The sequence below is a fragment of the Trichechus manatus genome, unplaced genomic scaffold (assembly GCF_000243295.1).
Source record: "Trichechus manatus latirostris isolate Lorelei unplaced genomic scaffold, TriManLat1.0 scaffold00032, whole genome shotgun sequence".
Lineage (NCBI taxonomy): Eukaryota > Metazoa > Chordata > Mammalia > Sirenia > Trichechidae > Trichechus > Trichechus manatus.
Genome location: NW_004443968.1, coordinates 16,297,204 through 16,317,761, shown reverse-complemented (window position 1 = coordinate 16,317,761; position 20,558 = coordinate 16,297,204). Strand labels below are relative to the sequence as shown.

General features: G+C 37.0%; 1 non-coding gene across 1 annotated transcript; it reads left to right on the top strand.

Annotated features, from left to right (window-relative positions):
- Positions 1-5,455: 5,455 nt before the first annotated feature.
- LOC111820293 (U6 spliceosomal RNA) lies at positions 5,456-5,558 on the top strand. Its single transcript, XR_002823848.1, has one exon. It is a non-coding gene; the product is annotated as a U6 spliceosomal RNA (small nuclear RNA).
- The last annotated feature ends 15,000 nt before the right edge of the window (positions 5,559-20,558 follow it).

Sequence of the window (20,558 nt, the reverse complement as noted above, 5' to 3'; positions counted from 1 at the left end):
CAGTAAGTTTTTCAAGAATTCTTCACTTTCAGCAAGCAAGTTGTGTCATCGGCATAATGCAGATTGTTAATGAGTCTTCTTCCAATCCTGATGCCCCATTCTTCTTCATAGAGTTCAGCTTCTAGGATTATTTGCACTGCATACAGATTGAATAAGTATGGTGAAAGGGTACAATTCTGACACACACATTTCCTGAGTTTAAAACACACTGTATTCCCTAATTCTGTTCAAACAACTGCCTCTTGATCTATATACAGGTTCCTCATGAGCACAATTTAGTGTTCTGGAATTCCCATTCTTTGCAATGTTAACCACAATTTGTTATTATGCATACAGTCAAATGTCTTTGCGTAGTCAATAAAACACAGGTAAACATCTTTTTGGTATTCTGTGCTTTCAGCCAGGATCCATCTGACATCAGCAATGATATCCCTGATTCCATGTTCTCTTCTGAATCCAGCTTGAATTTCTGTCAGTTCCCTGTCGATGTACAGCTGCAGCCAATTTTGAATGATCTTCAGCAAAATTGTACTTACCTGTGATATTAATAGTATTGTTTGATAATTTATGCATTCATTTGGATCATCTTTCTTTTGAATAGGCATAAATATCTCTTCCAGTTGGTTGGCCGGGTAGCTATCTACCAAATTTCTTGGCATAGACAACCAAACACTTCCAAAGCTGCATCTATTTGTTGAAACATCTAAATTGGTATTCCACCAATTCCTGGAGCCTTTTTTTTCGCCACTGCCTTCAGTGCAGCTCATACCTCTTCCTTCAGTACCATCGGTTCCTGATCATATAGTGCTTCCTGAAATGGTTGAATGCCAACCAATTCTTTTTGGTATAGTGACTCTGTGTATTCCTTCCATCTTCTTTTGATTCTTCCTGAGTCATCTAGTATTTTCCCTGTAGAATATTAAATATTGCAACTTCAGTTCCCTCAGCTTGAGAAATGCCAAGCATGTTCTTCCCTTTTGGTTTTCTATCTCCAGGTCTTTGCACACATCATTATAATATTTTACTTTGTCTTCTTGTGTTGCCCTTTGAAATCTTCTGTTCAGCTCTTTTATTTCATCATTTCTTCCTTTCACTTTAGCCACTTGACGTTCAAGAACAAGTTTCAGAGTCTAAAAAACCAAAAATCATTTTGGTCTTTTCTTTCTTCTCTTTTTGATGACCCCTTCTTTCTTCATGCATGATGTCCTTGATGTCATTCCACAAGTCGTCTGGTCTTTGGACGTTAGTGTTCAATGTGTCAAATCTATACTTAAGATCTTCCCTAAATTCAGGTGGGATATACTCAACTTTGTACTTTGGCTCTTGTGGACTTGTTCTAATTTTCTTTGACTTCAACTTGATCTTGCATATGAGCAATTCATGTGTGTTCCACAGTTGGCCTGTGGCCTTATTCTGACTGATAATGTTGAGTTTTTCCATTATCTCTTTCCACAGATGTAGGTGATTTGATTCCTGTGTATTCCATCTGGTGAGGTCCATGTGTATAGTCAACATTTACGTTGTTGTAAAAGGTATTGGCAATGAAGAAGTCATTAGTCTTGCAAAATTCGATCATGTGATCTCCGGCATCATTTCTATCACCAAGACCATATTTTCCAACTACCGATTCTTCTTCGTTTCCAACTTTCATATTCCAATCACCAGTAATTATCAGTGTATCTTGATTGCATGTTCAATAATTTCAGACTGCAGAAGTTGGGAAAAATCTTTAATTTCTTCATCTCTGGCCTTAGTGGCTGGTGTCTAAATTTGAATAATATTTGTGTTAACTGGTCTTCCTTATAGGCATATGGATATTATCCTATCACTGACAGCATTGTACTTCAGGATAGATCTTGAAATGTTCTTTTTGACAATGAATGCAAGGCCATTCCTCTTCAAGTTGTCATTCCTCCATAGTAGACCATATGATTGTCCAATTCAAAATGGCCAATAGCATCCATTTCAGCTCACTAATGCCTAGGATATCGATGTTTAGGCATTTTAATTTTGATGATTTTATACATTCATATTTCATACATCCCACATTCTGATTATTAGTGGATGTTTGCAGCCATTTCTTCTCATTTTGAGTCGTGCCACATCAGCAAATGAAGGTCCCAAAAGCTTGACTCCATCTATGTCATTAAGGTAGACTTTACTTTGAGGAAGCAGCTCTTCCCCAGTCATCTTTTGAGTCCCTTCCAACCCAAGGGGCTCATCTTCCAGCACTATATCAGACAACATTCTGCTGCTATTCATAAGGTTTTCATTGGCTACCTCTTTGCAGAAGTAGACCACCAGGTCACTCTTCTTAGTCTGCCTTAGTCTGGAAGCTCAGCTGAAACCTGTTCACCATGGGTGACCCTGTTGGTATTTGAATTCTGGTGGCGTATCTTCCAGCATCACAGAATATACAAGCCCCCACAGTAGGACATACTGACAGACACATGAGGGATTCTGGATGTACTTCTTCCAGAAGAGATTTGTTCATTCTTCTGGCAATCCACTGTATATTCAATATTCTTCACCAACACCATAGTTCAAAGGCATCAATTCTTCTTCTGTCTTTTTTGTTCATTGTCCAGCTTTCACATGCATATGAGTCAGTTGGAAATGCCATAGCTTGGGTCAGGTGCATTTAGTCATCAACGTGATATCTTTGCATTTTAACACTTTAAAGAGGTCTTTTGCAGCAGATTTGCCCAATGTAATACACTATTTGATTTCTTGACTGCTGTTTCAATGGATGTTCACTGTGGAGCCGAGACAAATGAAATCCTTGACAACTTCAATATTTTCACTGTTTATCATGATATTGCTTACTGGTCCAGTTGTGAGGATTTTTTTTTTTCTTTATTTTGAGTTACAATCCATACTGAAGGCTGTATTCTTCAATCTTCATCAATAAGTGCTTCAAGTCCTCTTCACTTTCAGCAGGCAAGGTTGTGTCTTTTGCATATTGCAGGTTGTGAATAAGTCTTCCTCCAATCCTGATGCCATGTTCTTCTTAATATAGCTGATCTTCCAGATAATTTGCTCAGCATACTGATTGAATTTAAAAACAAAACAAAACATTGCGGTCGAGTTGATTCTGACTCATAGCGACCCTATAGGAGAAAGTAGAACTGCCTTATAGGGTTTCAAAGGAGCAGCTGCTGGATTCAAACTGCAGACCTTTTGGTTAGTAGCCAAGCAACCAGGGCTCCAAAGATTCAATAAGTGTGATGAAAGGATATAACCCTGACACACACCTTTCCTGACTTTAAAACATGCACTATTCCCTTGTTCTATTCAAATGACTGCCTCTTGGTCTATGTACATTTTCCTCATGAGCACAATTGAGTGTTCTGGAATTCTTATTCTTAGCAACGTTATCCATAATTTATTATGATCCACACAGTCAAATGCCTTTGCATACTCAATAAAACACAGGTAAACATCTTTCTGGTATTCTCTGCACTCAGCCAAGATCCATCTGACGTCAGCAATGATATCCTTCATTCCACGTCCTTTTCTAAATCAGGCTTGAACTTCTGGCAATTCCAAGTTGATGTACTGCTGCAATCACTTTTGAATGATCTTCACCAAAATTTTACTTGTGTAAATTACTGATATTGTGTAAACCGTGTAAATATTATTGATATTTTTCAATAATTTCCACATTCTGTTGGATCACCTTTCTTTGGAATAGGCACAAATATGGATCTCTTCCGGTTGATTGGCCAGGTAGCTGTCTTCCAAATTTCTTGGCATAGATGACTGAGCACCTCCAGTGCTGCATCCCTTTTTGAAACCTCTTAATTGGTATTCAGTCAATTCCAGGAGCCTATTGTTTTGCCAGTGCATTCAGTGCAGCTTGAACTTCCTCCTTCAGTACCACTGGTTCTTGATCATATGTTACCTCCTAAAATGATTGAACATAGACTAATTCTTTTTGGTACAGTGTCTCTTTGTATTCCATCTTCTTTTGATACTTTCTGTGTCATTTAATATTTTCCCCATAGAGTCCTTCAATATTACAACTCAAGGCTTGAATTTTCTCTTCCGTTCTTTCAGCTTGAGAAATGCCAAGCGTGTTCTTCCCCTTTGGTTTTCTAAGTCCAGGTCTTTGCACACGTCATTATAATACTTTACTTCTCTTCTCCAGCCACCCTTTGACACCTGTTCAGTTCTTTTACTTCATCATTTCTTCCATTCCCTTTGGCAACTCTACACTCAAAAGCAACTTTCAGAGTCTCTTCTAACATCCATTTTGGTCTTCTTCTTTCTTTCCTGTCTTTTAAATTACCTTTTTCTCTCTTCATGTGCAGTGTCCTAGATGTCATTCCACAATTTTTCTAGTCCTTGGTCATTCATACTCAATGCATCAAATCTGTTTTTGAGATGGTCTCTAAATTCAGACAGAATTTACTCAAAGTCATATTTTGGCTCTCATGGACTTGCTCTAATTTTCTTCGGCTTCAACTTGAACTTGCATATGAGCAATTGATGGTCTGTTACACAGTCATCCCCTGGCCCTATCCTGACTGATGATATTGAGCTTCTCCATTGTCTCTTTCCACAGATGTAGTCAATTTGATTCCTGTATATTCCTTCTGGTGAGGTCCACATGTATAGTTGCCATTTATGTTGTTGAAAAATGTATTTGCAGTGAAGAAGTCATTGGTCTTGCCAAATTCTGTCTTTTAATCTCTGGCATTGTTGCTATCACCAAGGTCATATTTTCCAACTACCAATCCTTCTTCTTAGTTTCCAACTTTCACATTCCAATCACTAGTAAGTATCAATGCATCTTGATTGCATGTTTGATAAATTTCAGATTGCAAAAGTTGCTAAAAATTTTCAATTTCCTTATCTTTGGCATTAGTGGTTGTGGCATAAATTTGAATAATAGATGTGTTAACTGTTCTTCCTTGTAGGCATACGGATATTATCCTATCATTGACAGCATTGTACTTTAGGATAGATCTTGAAATGTTCTTTTTGACAATGAATGTGATGCCATTCCTCTTCGATTTGTTATTCCGGGTATAATAAACCATATGATTGTTCAAAATGGCCAATACTAGTCCATTTCAGCTCACTAATTTCTAGGATATCGCTCTTTAAACGGTCCATTTCATTTTTGACGACTTCCAGTTTTCCTAGATTTATACTTCATACACTTCACTTTCCTCACATGTCTGTCAGTTTGTCATACTGTGGTGGCTTGTGTGTTGCTGTGATGTTGAAAGCTATATCACCAGTACTTCAAATACAGCAGTGTTACCAATGGTGGACATGTTTCAGTAGATCTTCCAGACTAAGACAGACGAGGAAGAAGAACCTGGCAGTCTACTTCTGAAAAATTGGCCAGTGAAAACCTTATGAATAGCAGTGGAACATTGTCTAGTATAGTGCCAAAAGACAAGCCCCTTAGGTTGGAAGGCACTCAAAATATGACTGGGGAAGCTCGCTTCAGTAGCACATACACTAAAATTGGAATGATACAGAGAAGATTAGCATGGCTTCTGCGCAAGGATGACACGCAAATTTGTGAAGCGTTCCATATTTTTTTGTTAACCATTGTTATAGGGCAACATGTGTACTAACTGTTAAATGAGAAACTATTTTGTTCTGTAAGCCTACATCTAAAGTAAGAATAGCAGCACAATTGGAAGAGCGTAGTCGATGTCACTGAACTGTGCATGTAGGAATTTTTGAAATGGTGTATCTTTGGCTATGTATATTTTAACAAAAAAAAAAAAAGTCAAGAAGGGAGAGGGTTAACATGTTGTGGGGTTGTTAACCAATGTCAAAAAACAGTATGTGTACTACTGTTTCATGAGAAACTATTTGTTCTGTAAGCCTTCACCTGAAGTACAATAAAAAAAAAATTATAATACCTCACTAAAATAGTACATAAAAATAATATGACTGGGGAAGAGCTGCCTCCTCAAAGTAGAGTCGACCTTCATGATGTGGATGGAGTAAAGTTTTTGAGACCTTCATTTGCTAAAGTGACACAACTCAAAATGAGAAGAAACAGCTGCAAACATCCATTAATAATCAGAAAATATATAGCTATAGATAAATAAGAAATGATCAATGAAGAGCTTAAGTCTGAGAGGTCTTATGGCAAGAGAAATATATCCAATAAATAGCAGAGTAACAGATGGAAAACATAAGACAACAAAATTCCAGATATAATAATCCAATACTAAAAATAAAAGTTGAAAAATTGAACTAATTTTCCTTTGTGAAATTCTATGACATTTTATTTCAAATTATCGTTATGTCTTTTAAAGAAAGTTTCTAATGTCCTCAGCATTAAAGTGAAGATTTTCCTCTGAGAAAATAAGCGAAACCAACATTAATTTGAAACATACATGTATTTACTTAGATAAATAATCCGCATGCACTTTAAATATTGTAAGGGAAAGAGTAGCTCCCTATAATGGGTTGACTTTTCCTTGACTATCTAAGTTAACTGGCTTTGAAAATTTTTAACACATATGTGTTTGGAATTTAAAACGTAGCAGCTGTTAATGAGAAAGTCTATAATCTGGTATGGTCAATCCATTGTTTTGGCAATCTTAACAAACAAAATGAATTGCCATACTTGATAATAATATTATCCATTTATCAAACAGTGGAACTGACCTATGTATGCTTAAAGTGAGGGTGAGAGGCCATACAGTCAAATTGGACTAATTTAGACTGTCATTGTGAAATGTAATTAACAAATCCAGTAGTGTATTTCCCCTCAGTATAGTAAAGACAGATGTCTATTTGACATACTGGATTAAAATATAGGACAGTGAGAATGGAGTTTAATAAATTAGGACATACTGTCAAATTTTTATACATCATTTTTCCTTTTTTAAATGTCTTACTTTATGACATCTTGGAAAGTATGCATATTTTGGAGGGCAAAGATAACAGATGCTGATAAAATTTATGTGCCCTTTATTGTAACCCATTATTGCTTCCCTAAAAGTTGTCCTATGGTCAAAGCTGGACAAGAACAAAAATGGTCCAATTGAACCACAGTCAAAACTTGACAATTGCTACTAAATGTTACATTGAATAATCAGAAAGAAAAATTGTCTAAACAATAGCATATCCTTCATGCATTTTCACTCTCTTTATACAAGTTTTACCTTTTTCCCTCAGAGCTACAAAAAGTTATCTATTTTTCCTTTTATCTCTATTTTTTGTAATCATATTTTGTCTACTTTAGTGTGCAAGAATGATAAGTATTGTTTTACGGAATTCAGTTTATCTTAGTGAGTTTCTCAGAAGTTTCTCAAAAGGTATTGATTTTGTAATTTGTGCAGGTAACATTCCCCTTGTTATAAATCATATATATTTACATTAAGTTCTAAAATTTGTGGAACCTATATTATTTTTGTTTGTTTGTTTTAATATTTGTAGGAGTAGTTCAAGAATAATGCTATTTTGAGTACTTTATTTAATTATTCTAACTTAAAAAACACTGAACGTTATCTAATTTATTTTAGTCATCCCCAATTACACTTAATCCTCTTGTAAGTTTACTCTGATAACTTTGAAGAATTCCAAGCCACTGCAAAGTAGTTCATCTTGGCTCCTATATGTGCATCATTGAGGGTGAGGTCCAGGGATTTATGATCTACACAAAACACTTTCTCTCCTTTAGAGTTCTGCCTGATAAAGACACATAAATAACAATAGGTAAATTACAAACAACAACTTTCTTGATGGCTAGGCAAATAATCCTGCTTTCCCCTCTCTTAAAGCAAGCTTCTGACAAAAGCTCAATATTAGTATAGCTTAGGCCAGGTTGTCTAAAACATGGCTTGTAAAATGGGCTGTACAAGTTGCCTCCAAAACTCCATTGTGGGCCAAAAGCATAAATGTGGGAGAAAAGGCTGGAAGCAACCTCCACCATCCATTCATGCATTTGAGTGAATGGAACCAGAAAGAATGAAGCAGGACTTTTAAATTTTATTTCATTAAAAAACAAATTTAAAAAAAAATAAATAAAAGCACTGAGCATCATTACTTTAAGAAAGATGAGTAGACAAATTCAATAAGTAGAGCACAATGAATCATCCAATAAGACAGAGTGGAAACATAAAAGAGGAAAAAGAATCCAGGAAGAAACACGCAACACATTAACTGATTTAAAGTAAAGGATTGATGGCAGAGACAGAAAGCCTAGAACAGTAGGGTTTCCTGTCACAGAGTAGCAAGAACTCTTTTTTTTTTTTTTTTCTCAGACAGATGCTTAGACAAGATATTTACTACTACTTTTCTTCATTAATTAAGCTTTGATGTTTTATTCCTCCCACCACCCCCACAACAAACACACATAATTCCGAAAGATGCAAAATGAATCAGTTCTGGAAATCAAAATGATGATGATGACTAGGATGATGAGAAGGAGTGGTACATCAGAGTTCTTATTGACAGAGATCTTAGGTTTATTTTGCCCTAGATACCTGGCTTAAGGTCTTCTCTTGCCTGAGGAAAGTAGCTTTGCCTACCTCATTCAGGTTTCTGAGTTTGTTGTTTTTCTTGTAAGGGAAAGCCTATTATATTTAAGAACCACCTCTCAGTGTCTCCAAACCCACAGAAACTTAAATCCTATCATGCCTCAAAGTTTTGCTTCCAAGAACATAACATATATATCAAAGAGACTGAAAAGTCACTTCAGTTTGAATTGGCAAGGACATGGAGACTATGCATGGGAATGAATGGATTCTGAGGGTGTTAGATCAAGGAAAATACATATGTGGAAGCTATACATGTATGAAATTATTGATGTGAGTGAGCTTAACTTAGAGGCAGATTTTAATATGTTAGATTGAGCACCTCGGATGATTCTAGCAGCTTTTTTGGTTAATTGAAAGCATGATTGAATGGTGATCCTTGACTACTAATGCTGAAATATCAAAACCTTTATGACATACATTAAAGTAGGAGTTTTAACCTTATTTGTGCCATGGACGCCTTTGGCTATCTGGTTAATTTTATAGACCCTTTAGAAAATAATTTGCCAAATTCATAAATGAAAATACAGGTTACAGAGGAAACTGTATTGAATACACATGTACTTTTAAAAAGTGATATGGTTATATATGTGCTTCAGTATTCACACATTAAATACCAGGACGTACAGGTTTCCAACTATGATGCCTTTAAAGCAATGATGTATATAAACAGTATTTTGAAATGTCAGAAAAAATGGCAATATATAAAATATTTTATTGGTGACAGCACTCACAGGTACTACTAATACTACTGTGGTTTGTTGCTACATTCCTAATGGAAATTAATGTTAATTTTTTAGAGTTGTTGAAAACGAAGTGTATTTTTTCCCATCCATATACACGGAATCCCCGGTATTCTATCCATGTAGACCCCGTATTAAGAGATCCTGTTGTTGTAGAGAAGGGAGCATGAAGACTTTAATGAATAGACATGCTGAAATGGATTTATTATATGCAACCTGCTGCTCAGCCATCTCTTTACTATACCCTAGGATCCATAGATGGGGATGATCTTTCCAGGAAAAATAAAATCATCGATCTTTACTCAGTTTCCATATCTAACCAATACAGTTCACAGACTTGCAGATTCTCAAGTGATGGGAAACAACATTTATTCAAGGAAGATTCTTGAAACACTGTCTTTGGTTTATTTTCCAAAATCTCCTCTACATGTATAGGACAAAGGGACCTGTAGACACTGACCAGGGTGACTGTGTACTGGGGAGAGAGAAATAGTAATACGTTTTGGTGAATATTAGAAACAGGCTCTAGGTTATTACTATAACTGAGAAAAAGAAACACCACTGCAGTCTACCAGTCAGGGTGGGACTTCTGAGTTAGGTGATAAATGGAATTTTGGCCTCAGTCCATCTGCTGACATATGATATAGTTATCTTTCCTGTTCTTTAAGATAGAATTTGAAGACACATGGTTGATCCTTGCCAAAATCTCCATACTGTCTATCTTACCTATAAAATGAAAGTTATTAAGTAAGAAAGAGCAAATAAAAGCCCCTGGAACTATCCCCCACAACAAAAATAAGAAAGTGACAAAAAAAAAGAATTATCCCTAGGGAACTCTCAGAAATTAGTGTCACCCTGAAAGACATGAATCTAGCCATCTATTGGACATAAGAATGCTGAATACATTTGGAAAATAACTATGGATTACTGTTATGGATTGAATTCTATCCTCCCCAAGTATAACCTCTATGCCTGTGGTTATAATCCCATTTGGGAATGGGTTGTCTTTATTATGAAGCAGGATTAGTGTAGGGTGTATCTTGAGTCAATCTCTTAGAAGATATAAAAGGAGCAGATTAAGCAAGTAGAGATGGGGAAAGATAGATACCAAGCCACACGGAGAGCTCCAAGGAAACAGAAAACAGTAGCAGAAGAGTCAAGGACATCACTCCGGAGCCAACAGAGAAAATAAGTCATCCCCTGGGGCCAGCACCCTGAATTCAGACTTCTAGCCTCCCAAACTGTGAGAAAATAAATCTTTGTTTGTTAAAGCCATCCACTTTTGGTATTTCTATTATAGCAGCACTAGACAACTAAGCTAAGATTTGGCACCAACAAGTAGGGGTGCTGTTCTAACAAATACCTAAAATGTGAAAGTGGTTTTGGAATTGAATAATGGGTACAGGCTGGAAGAGATTTAAGGCACCTAATAGTAAAAGCCTAGATTGCCTTGAAGAGATTATTGGTAGAATTATGGACGTCAAAGTCAATTCTGGTGAGGGTTTAGAAGGAAGTGAGGAGAGCTGTAGAGAAAGTGTCTATCATCTTAGAGAATACATATGGCACCGGTAACAGAATATTGCTAGAAATGTGGACATTAAATGTACTTCTGGTCATGTTTTAAAAGAAAATGAAGAACACGTGATTGGACATTGGAGGAAGGGTGATGTTTCTTATTCAGTGGAAAATAACTTGTTTGCATTATGTTCAAATGGTTGATGAAAGGTAGACCTTGTCAGTGATGAACCTGGGTATCTGGCTAAGGTTTCTAAGCAAGATCTTAAAGAAGCAGCATGGTTTCTCCTTGCCACTTATAGGAAAATGCAAGAGGAGAGAGATGGACTTAAACATGAACCATATAAAACAAAAACAGAGCTTAAAGATTTGAAAAATTTTGTTGTGCAAACCCCATAGGGTTTCCAAGGAGTGGCTGGTGGATCCAAACTGCCAACCTTTTGGCTAGCAGCTAAGCTCTTAACCACTGTGCCAAATCCTAGCATCTATGCCTGTGGTTATAATCCCATTTGGGAATGAGTTGTCTTTGTTATGTTAGTGAGGCAGGATTAGTGTATGGTGTGTTTTGAGTCAATCTTTTACAAGATATAAAAGTAGTGGATTAAACAGGCAGAGATGGGGGGAAGATAGATGCCAAGCCACGGGGAGATCTCCAAGCAACCAGAAAACAGAAGCTGAAGAGACAAGGACCCCCAGAGCCGACAGATAGAAAAAGCCTTCCCCTAGAGCTAGAACACTAAATTCAGATTTCTAACATTCTAAACAGTGATAAAATAAGTTTCTGTTTGTTAAAACAGTCCACTTGTGGTATTTCTGGTATAGCATCACTAGATAACTGAGAAAGATTACTATAAATTTAATCTGGTGGTGGTTACAATTACAATTGCTGTTTTTTAGAGAACATAATGTTAATTTGACTTGGTGATCAAGAAGTAGCAATACGTATGTCAAAAAAAATTCTGTGAAAATCCAGGTGACTATCACGTAAGTGAATTTCCTAGAGGAACCATGTTCTGGGCATTTTCAAAATTTCCCCTTATCTGGGACAGACTGATGCATTGCTTGTTGGCCCTCTTCTGATTTCAGAGGCAACATATTCTGTATTTGCATGTGCTGCTTTGTCCCATTTTCCAGGAAATCCATAATGCAGCTAAATTTTGAGAAGGGCCGAAAGGAAGAGAAGATTTTACTCTTAGTCATTCCAAGCTGTTAGACAAATTTCATGACACTGAGGTCTTAGAACCAAGTAGAGCTAATGGTGCTTAAAAAGTCTGTGGTAAATAATAACACTTTTGTAAATTCCAAAAAGATCCCTAAAGTTTTGAGGTCAAGCCATGCCTTCAGTGGCTAACTAGTACCTCACAACTACATAGCCCTAGTAGAAAGTGAATGTTTGACCAGAGAGTACTTAAACTATGTGAACTGAATTACACATTATGAGTTATCTGATGCTATCTGATCTATAAAGATATACTATTGAATTTTTTAGCATAAATTTTACAAGATGGTAATATTTTGTAAAATATTAGACTCAAGCCTGTTTGAAAGGCATAAGGGAAGGTATATGTGCATGAGCCTCAAACAAGGGGATTCATTTCCCTAGGTTCCCAAGTTAGCTAGCTTCGAACTGTCACAACAATGAGAAACACTGGTAAGAAATTGGTGAGTAGAAGGAAGAAGTTAGTATGTCTCTCCCTTTCTCTCTGTCTCAAATGTCACTCCTAACAGCAGTTGCTTTGCCTTTATTATTACTCTTTCTCCATCCAGACAAGCATCCACCCTCCACCAGAGTTGCAATAACATGGCTTTTTCCCTGTGTCCCTCCAGCAGCTTCCTGTTGCTCTGTTTCCTACTATTACTTTCTATAATGTCTCACGGTCCCCTATTCAGCTTCTCAGCAGTTCTTTCACCTGTGCAATAAATGCCTTGTACTAAATCCTTTCCATTTAAATACTTAGAGCCATTTCTATTTTCTTGATTGGACCATGAATAATACATAGATAAAATATAATTACCAATTACATGAAACTTTACTTAAGTGAATAATATGAATATTCAAAGCAAGATAATAATGGTGTTGTGAATAAAATGGGTTATAACAATCAATTTCATATGTCTGGATGGATCCAAGGAAACTTTGAGGTTCCATTTATCTCTTTTCAAGTGAATCAGAATATAAAATAGACGGTTACTTGGGAATTCAAGATGATTACAAATACAAATGAATACTTTAAAAATATTAATTTCATATTTTAGTCTAAAAATTATTTATCTACATATGCATGTATCTATCCTTTCCTGTCTGTCATTCCCTGTGTTTTGTTTTTTTTTTTTAATCTATTAACCATTATAATTCACTATCCCTAATATTATCCTATTATCCTATTTCACCACCACTGGTTTGCCAGTTTGTCATACTGTGTTGGCTTGCATGTTGCTGTGATGCTGGAAGCTACAGCACCAGTATTTTAAATACCAGCAGGGTCACCCATGATGGATAGGTTTCAGTGGAGCTTCCAGACTAGCACAGACTAGAAAGAAGGACATCTACTTCTGAAAAATTGGTCAGTGATAAGCTTATGGGTAACAGCAGAACATTATCTGACAGTGCTGTAAGATGAGCCCCTCAGTTTGGAAGGCACTCAAAATACAAATGCAGAAGAGTTGTCTGCTAAAAGTAGAGTCTACCTTAATGACATGGATGGAGTAAAGCTTCTGGTACCTTCATTTGCTGATGCTAAAAATGAGAAGAAACAGCTACAAACATCCATTAATAATCGAAATGTGGAATGTATGAAATATGAATCAAGGAAAATTAGAAGTTGTCAAAAATGAAATGGAAAGCTTGAAGATCAATATCCTAGGCATTAATGAGCTGAAATGGACTGGCATTGGCCATTCTGAACTGGATAGTCATATGATCTACCATGTCAGGAATGATAAATTGGAGAGGAACGGTGTCACATTCATTGTCAAAAAGAACACTTCAAGATCTATCCTGGAGTACAACACTGTCACTGATAGGATAATATGCATATGTCTACAAAGAAGACCAGTTAATATGACTTTCAGATTTACACACCAACCACTAAGACCAAAGATGAAGAAATTGAAGGCTTTTACCAACTTCTGCAGTCTGAAATTGATCAAACTTGCAGTCAAGTTGCACTGATAATTTCTGGCTATTGGAATGTGAAAGTTGGAAATGAAGAAGGATCGGCAGTTGGAAAATATGGCCTCAGTTTTAGAAATGACATTGTAAATCACATGACAGAATTCCACAAGACCAATTACTTCTTCAGAGCAAATATCTTTTTTCAACAATATAAATGGTAATTATACATGTGGATCTTGACAGATGGAATACATAGGAATCAAATCTGCAGATAGAGAAGGTAGAGAAGCTCAATATCATCAGTCAAAACAAGGCCAGGGTCCAACGGCAGAACAGACCATCAATTGCTCACATGCAAGTTCAAGTTAAAGCTGAAGAAAATTAGAGCAAGTCCATGAGAGTCAAAATGCAACCTTGAGTATATCCCACCTGAATTTAGAGACCATCCCAAGAATACATTTAACACATTGAACACTAACGATGGAAGACCAGACGACTAGTGGAATGACATCAAGTATGTCATACATGAATAAAGTGGAAGGTCATTAAAAAGACAGGAAAGAGAAAAAAGACCAAAATTGATTTCCAAAGAGACTCTGAAACTTGCTTTTAAATGTAGGGTAACTAAAGCGAATGGAAAAAATAATACAGTAAGGGAGTTCAACAGAAGATTTCAAAGGGCGGCTCAAGAGGAAAAAGTAAAGTATTATAATGAAATGTGCAAAGACCTGGCGTTAGAAACCCAAAAGGGTAAAGCACACTAACTCAGCATTTCTCAAGCTGAAATAAGTGAAGAAAAAATTTAAGCCTCAAGTTGCAATATCCAAGGATTCTATGGACAAAATGTTGAAAAAACAAGGAAGCATCAAAAGAAGATGGAAAGAATACACAGAGTAACTTTGCCAAAAAGAATTGGATAATATTCAACAATTTCAGGTGGTAACATATGATGATATTGAAGGAAGAAGTCAAAGCTGCACTGAAGGCATTGACAAAAAACGACACTCCTAGAATTGAAGGAATACCAGTTCAGATATTTCAACAAATGCAACACTATAAGCATCTATGTCAAGAAATTTGAAAGACAGCTACCTGGCCAACTCAATGGAAGCGATTCATATTTATATACATTCCAAAGAAAGGTGATCCAATGAAATGTGGAAGTTGTCAAACAATATCATTAATATCACACGCAAGAGGCAGGGCCAAGATGGCAGAGTAGTCAGACACTTCCTGTGGACCCTCTTACAACAAAGACCAGAAAAAACAAGTGAATCAATTATATATGACAATCTAGGAGCCCTGAACATCAAAGGCAAAGTTGAAGAACCAGACTAAATGGCAGGGGGAGGGAGTGACGGTTCAGAAGCAGTGAGGAGTTGCCAGACCTGACCCAATGAGAGCCTGAGACCTTCAGGCCTGATAAACTCATGGGTGAGTGGTTAGGCAGGCAAGCAGTGGTGCTCAGGAGGCATTTTCCACACTGGGAGAGACCCAGCAGTAGACAGTCTACTTGACCACACAGAACCAGTGAGAAGCCGCCCTCAATTGGCAAAAAGATAAGTGCTTGCATCCAGCCTACCATGCAAATCAAAAACACCCACCTTAGGGAAAAACATCTCTCCCATTTACTTCCTCGCTCCCTGCTCTTCACTGGGTCCTGGACTGGCTTCAGCAATTGCGGAGTACCCTGGGCTGGAAGTACGATCCATCACATGCCCTGAGCCATTCCACTGGCCTGGGAGAGTGAACAAATTAACAAAGAGGGGAAAAAATAAACTGCCGGCTCCCCTAAGCCAGGAACTCAGAGTAGGCACAGCTCCTTTGCCTAGGCACAGGCATAAATGATCCCTGGACTTTGAGTGCCTCTCCCCCTGCACAGACTTGTGTGGGCCCATTTCAACAGTATAGGCACTCATTACCACAGTACAACAGGGTATACACCTGAAATCTAACTTCAACCATTTCAGCTGTGAAGTGGCAGGTTCATAACATTTAACACTGCTCTGCCCATTAAACAGGGTCTTCACCTACCCACATCAGGGGCCTGAGAACTGGTGGCTCCACCCATGCCACCTCGCCACCTGAGATAGGGGACCAAGAATAAGAGGTGTCTCCCAGTCCATACAGCCAACAGCACTGGGTGCTCATAGTCTGGCTGCAAAACCCACCTACCTACGCACTGTAGAGACCAGGGACAAGCCTTTCTCCTGGACAATCATGGGCAGCTGTTGGCCCCTGCCTTGCTCAGAGTGTGTTCCCCTGCTGCAGCCAGATGCCTGTGCCTATACCAATCACCCATGCCTGTCTAGGTCTGTAGGTGACAGCCTGCACCACACACTTGGTGGCTATCTACCTAAGCTCCTCAGCTGAATCCATACGGGAGGAGTGGGAAGACTCCTGAGCTCACATACCTAGTAACAGCTCTAACCACCTGGTGACAGGACGTTAGAGCTTCAAAGGTGCCAATAATTAAACTAGCTCACATGAGCAGAATATTTGGCATATCAAAACAAAACAAGAAGCTAGGACACAGTAAGCAAACATAAAATAAATAAACATAATAACTTATTGATGGCTCAGAGACAACAGTCAATATCAAATCACATAAAAAGGCACTCCATGATGGCTTCAGCAAGCTCCCAAAATAAAGAATCTAGAAATTTTCCAGAGGAGGAAAATTTCTTGGAAATACTGGAGGCAGAAAACAAAAGATTAATATACACAACTTTACAGGAGATTAGGAAGGAAATTAAACAAAACTCAGAACACACAATAGAGGAAAGAAACTAAAAAGATTAGAGAATAGTATAATGATAAGTTTAACAGGCTGCAAGAATCCATAGAGAGACAGAAATCAGAAATCCAGAAGATTAATGATAAAATTTGAGAATTAGACAACTCGATAGAAAGTCATAGGAGCAGAATTGAGGGAATGGAAGTCAGAATTAGTGAGACTGAAGATAAAGCACTTGACACCAACTTATTTGAGGAAAAATCAGATTAAAGCATTTAAAAAGATGAAGAAACTCTAAGAATTATCTGAGATTCTATCAATAGCAATAACGTTCAAGTGATTGGAGTACCATAATGGGGAGGATAATAGAAAAATACAGAGACAATTCTTCAAGATTTGTTGGCAGGAAACTTACCAGATATCACGAAAGGTGAGAAGATATCTATCCAAGATACTCATCGAACCCCACATAAGGTAGATCCCCAAAAAAAGTTAACAAAATATTTCATAATCAAACTTGCCAAAACCAAAGATAAAGAGAGAATTCTAAGAATGACTAGGGATAAAGGAAAAGTCATCTACAAAGGAAAGTCAATAAGACTACGCTCGGACTACTCAGCAGAAACCATGCAGGCAAAAAGGCAATGGGATGACATATATAAAGCCTTGAAGGAAAAAAACTGCTAGCCAAGAATTATATATCCAGTAAAACTGTCTCTCAAATATGATGGCAAAATTAGGGCATTTCCAGATAAACAGAAGTTTAGGGAATTTGAAAAAACCAAACCAAAATTACAAGAAATACTAAAGGGAGTCCTCCAGTTAGAAAATTGATAGCATCAGATAACACCCAAACACTAGAACACAGAACAGAGCAACCAGATATCAATGCAGATAGGGAAGTCACAAAAGTAAATCAAAGCTAAAACACTGAAAATAGGGAAAAAGATGTCAATATGTAAAAGATGACAACATTAAAACATAAAAGAGGGACTAAAAAATATACTATAAACTTAGAAAAATAGGGGTAAATATTAATGTAACCACAAAGGAAACTAACAATCCTACAAGTCAAAATAAAAAACTACAAAAATATAAAGTCTAAGCAAATACAAAATCAACAACAATGAAAAAGATGAAAAGAAAATACTTAAAGAAAAATGACTTAGCACAGAAAATTAAGTGGAACAAGGAAACTGTGAACAACACACAAAAAAAGACATCAGAATGACTGCACTAAACTCATACCTATCAATAATTACACTGAATGTAAATGGACTAAATGCACCAATAAAGAGACAGAGAGTGGCAGATTGGATTAAAACACACGATCCATCTATATGCTGCCTACAAGAGACACACATTAGTCTTAAGGACACAAACAAACTAAAACTCAAAGCATTAAAAAAATATATCAAGCAAACAACACTTAAAAAAGAGCAGGAGTGGCAGGATTAATCTCTGACAAAATAGACTTTAAAGTAAAATTCACCACAAAGGATAAAGAATGACACTATATAATGATTAAAGAGTCAATACAGCAGGAGGACGTAACTATAATAAATATTACACACACAATGACAGGGCTTCAAAATACATACAAAAAACTCTGACAGCATTGAAAAGAGAGATAGACAGCCCAACTATAGCAGTAGGAGACTTCAACACAACAATTTTGGTGAAGGACAGAATATCCAGAAAGAAGCTCAACAAAGACAAGGAAGATCTAAATGCTACAATCAAGCAACTTGATCTCATAGACATATACCGAACACTCCACCAACATCGCCAAGTATACTTTCTTTCCAATGCACATGGAATATTCTCCAGAATATACCACATATTAGGCCAAAAGCAAGCCTTAACAAAATCAAAGGAACTGAAATATTACAAAGCATCTTTTCTGACCATAAAGCTCTAAAAGTAGAAACCAATAACACAAAAAACAAGAACAAAAATCAAACACATGGAAACTGAACAACAACTTGCTCAAAAACTAATGGGTTATAGAAGAAATTAAGGATGGAACAAAGAAATTCATACACTTAAATGAGAATGAAAACACATCCTACCAGAACCTTTGGGACACAGTAAAAGCAGTGCTCAGAGGTCAGTTTATACCAATAAATGCACCCATCCAAAAAGAAGAAAGTGTGATAATCAAAACATCAACCCTACAACTGGTACAAGTAGCAAGAAAGCAGCAAAAGAAGTCCTCAGGCACCAGAAGAAAGAATTAGAGAATTAAGAATTAGAGCAGAATTAAATGAAATAGAGAATAGAAAAACAAATGAAAGAGTTAACAAGACCAAAATCTGGTTCTTTGAAAAGATCAACAAAATCGATAAACCATTGGCCAAACTGACAGAAGGAAAACAGGAAAGGAAGCAAATAACCCTAAGAAATGAGATGGGTGTTATCACAACAGACCAAACTGAAATTAAAAGAACCATGAAAAATTGTACTCTAACAAATTTGAAAACCTAGAGGAAATGGACAAATTTCTAGAAACATACCTAAACTAACACAAACAGAGGTAGAAAAACTAAATAAATCCATAACAAAAGAAGAGATTGAAAAGGTAATTAAAAAAACCCCAGGACTTCTGGAAAAATGGCGCTCTAGGCAGAAGCACCATGCTGTTCCTCCATAGCAAAGATCCAAAAAACTAAGCTGAACACAGAAAACAGAAATCCTGAAACCCTAAAACAGCAAATGAAGAGATAAAGAACTCAGCCAAGCACCAGAGGGAGTGAGAAAACTGACAGAGAATCGAGAGTGAGGAGAGATTCGTGCAGAGGTCTTCTATCAGCTAAAGCAGTGCAGATCCGCCATCTTAGACTCTTATCGGAGACCAGCAAACTGGGGATATGAGAAAGCAGCTTCACAGAGCTTCCGGCAGGAGACAAAACAACAGTCTCTTATCTCTCCACTCCAATGGCAAGCTCACCTAGCATTCATTTTTGTTTTTTTCATATATTTTTGGCTCCTGTTCCTCTCTCCTCTCTCCCATATCCATCTTAGCTCGACACATAACAATCTCCCCTCTATATCCTGCCTACCTGCCCAATGTGCTTAACATTACACCACAAAGCAGCACAGGCACGGCCTACTGGAACCTGCCCTGCACTGATTACCGACCCACCCTGGTGGCTTTAGTAAGTGCCACAAACAACACGTCCCAGTAACTCCACTTCAGCTAGACCTGCCCTGCTATACCATATCTGAGTGACTGACACTGCCAATTGGAGAAGGAGATGAAAAGTATTGTGCCCACAGACAAGTAAACAAAAAAGAACACACAGTCCGCCTGTTCAGACATAGCCAAATAAAAAAAAAGGACAAAACAAACAAATCTAAAATCAATAAATGAGAAAAATAACTACTGAATGCCCCAAAGACAGCAGACAATATCAAAACATTTACAAAAACAGGACAGCATGGCTCCAGTAGGCATAAGAAATAAAACACTAGATAACTTTCCAGGGGAAGAAAAGGCACTAGAACTAAATAGGGAATTCAAATCTCTTATACTCAGAATTCCCCAAAAGTTGAAGCAAAAAGCCGACAAAAATGAGTAAAAAATAGCCAAACTCATGGAAAATACAGAAAAAAAATTGGAAGAATTCAGGAAAATAATGCCGGAACAAAATGCCAAAATACATTCACAACTAGAAATTATACAAAAAAAAATTAGAAATCCAAAAGATAAATAACAAGATTTCAGAAATGGACAATGTCATAGAAGGGCTGAGGAGCAGATTTGAAATGGTGGAAGACAGGATCAGTGGAACTGAAGACAAACACTTGGATAGAACCCTGTTTGAGGAAAGCTTAGAAAAAAGAACAAATAAAAATGAAGAGACCCTGAGAGTTATGTGGGATACAATCAAAAGCAAAAATTTTCAAGTGATCAGAGTGCCACAACA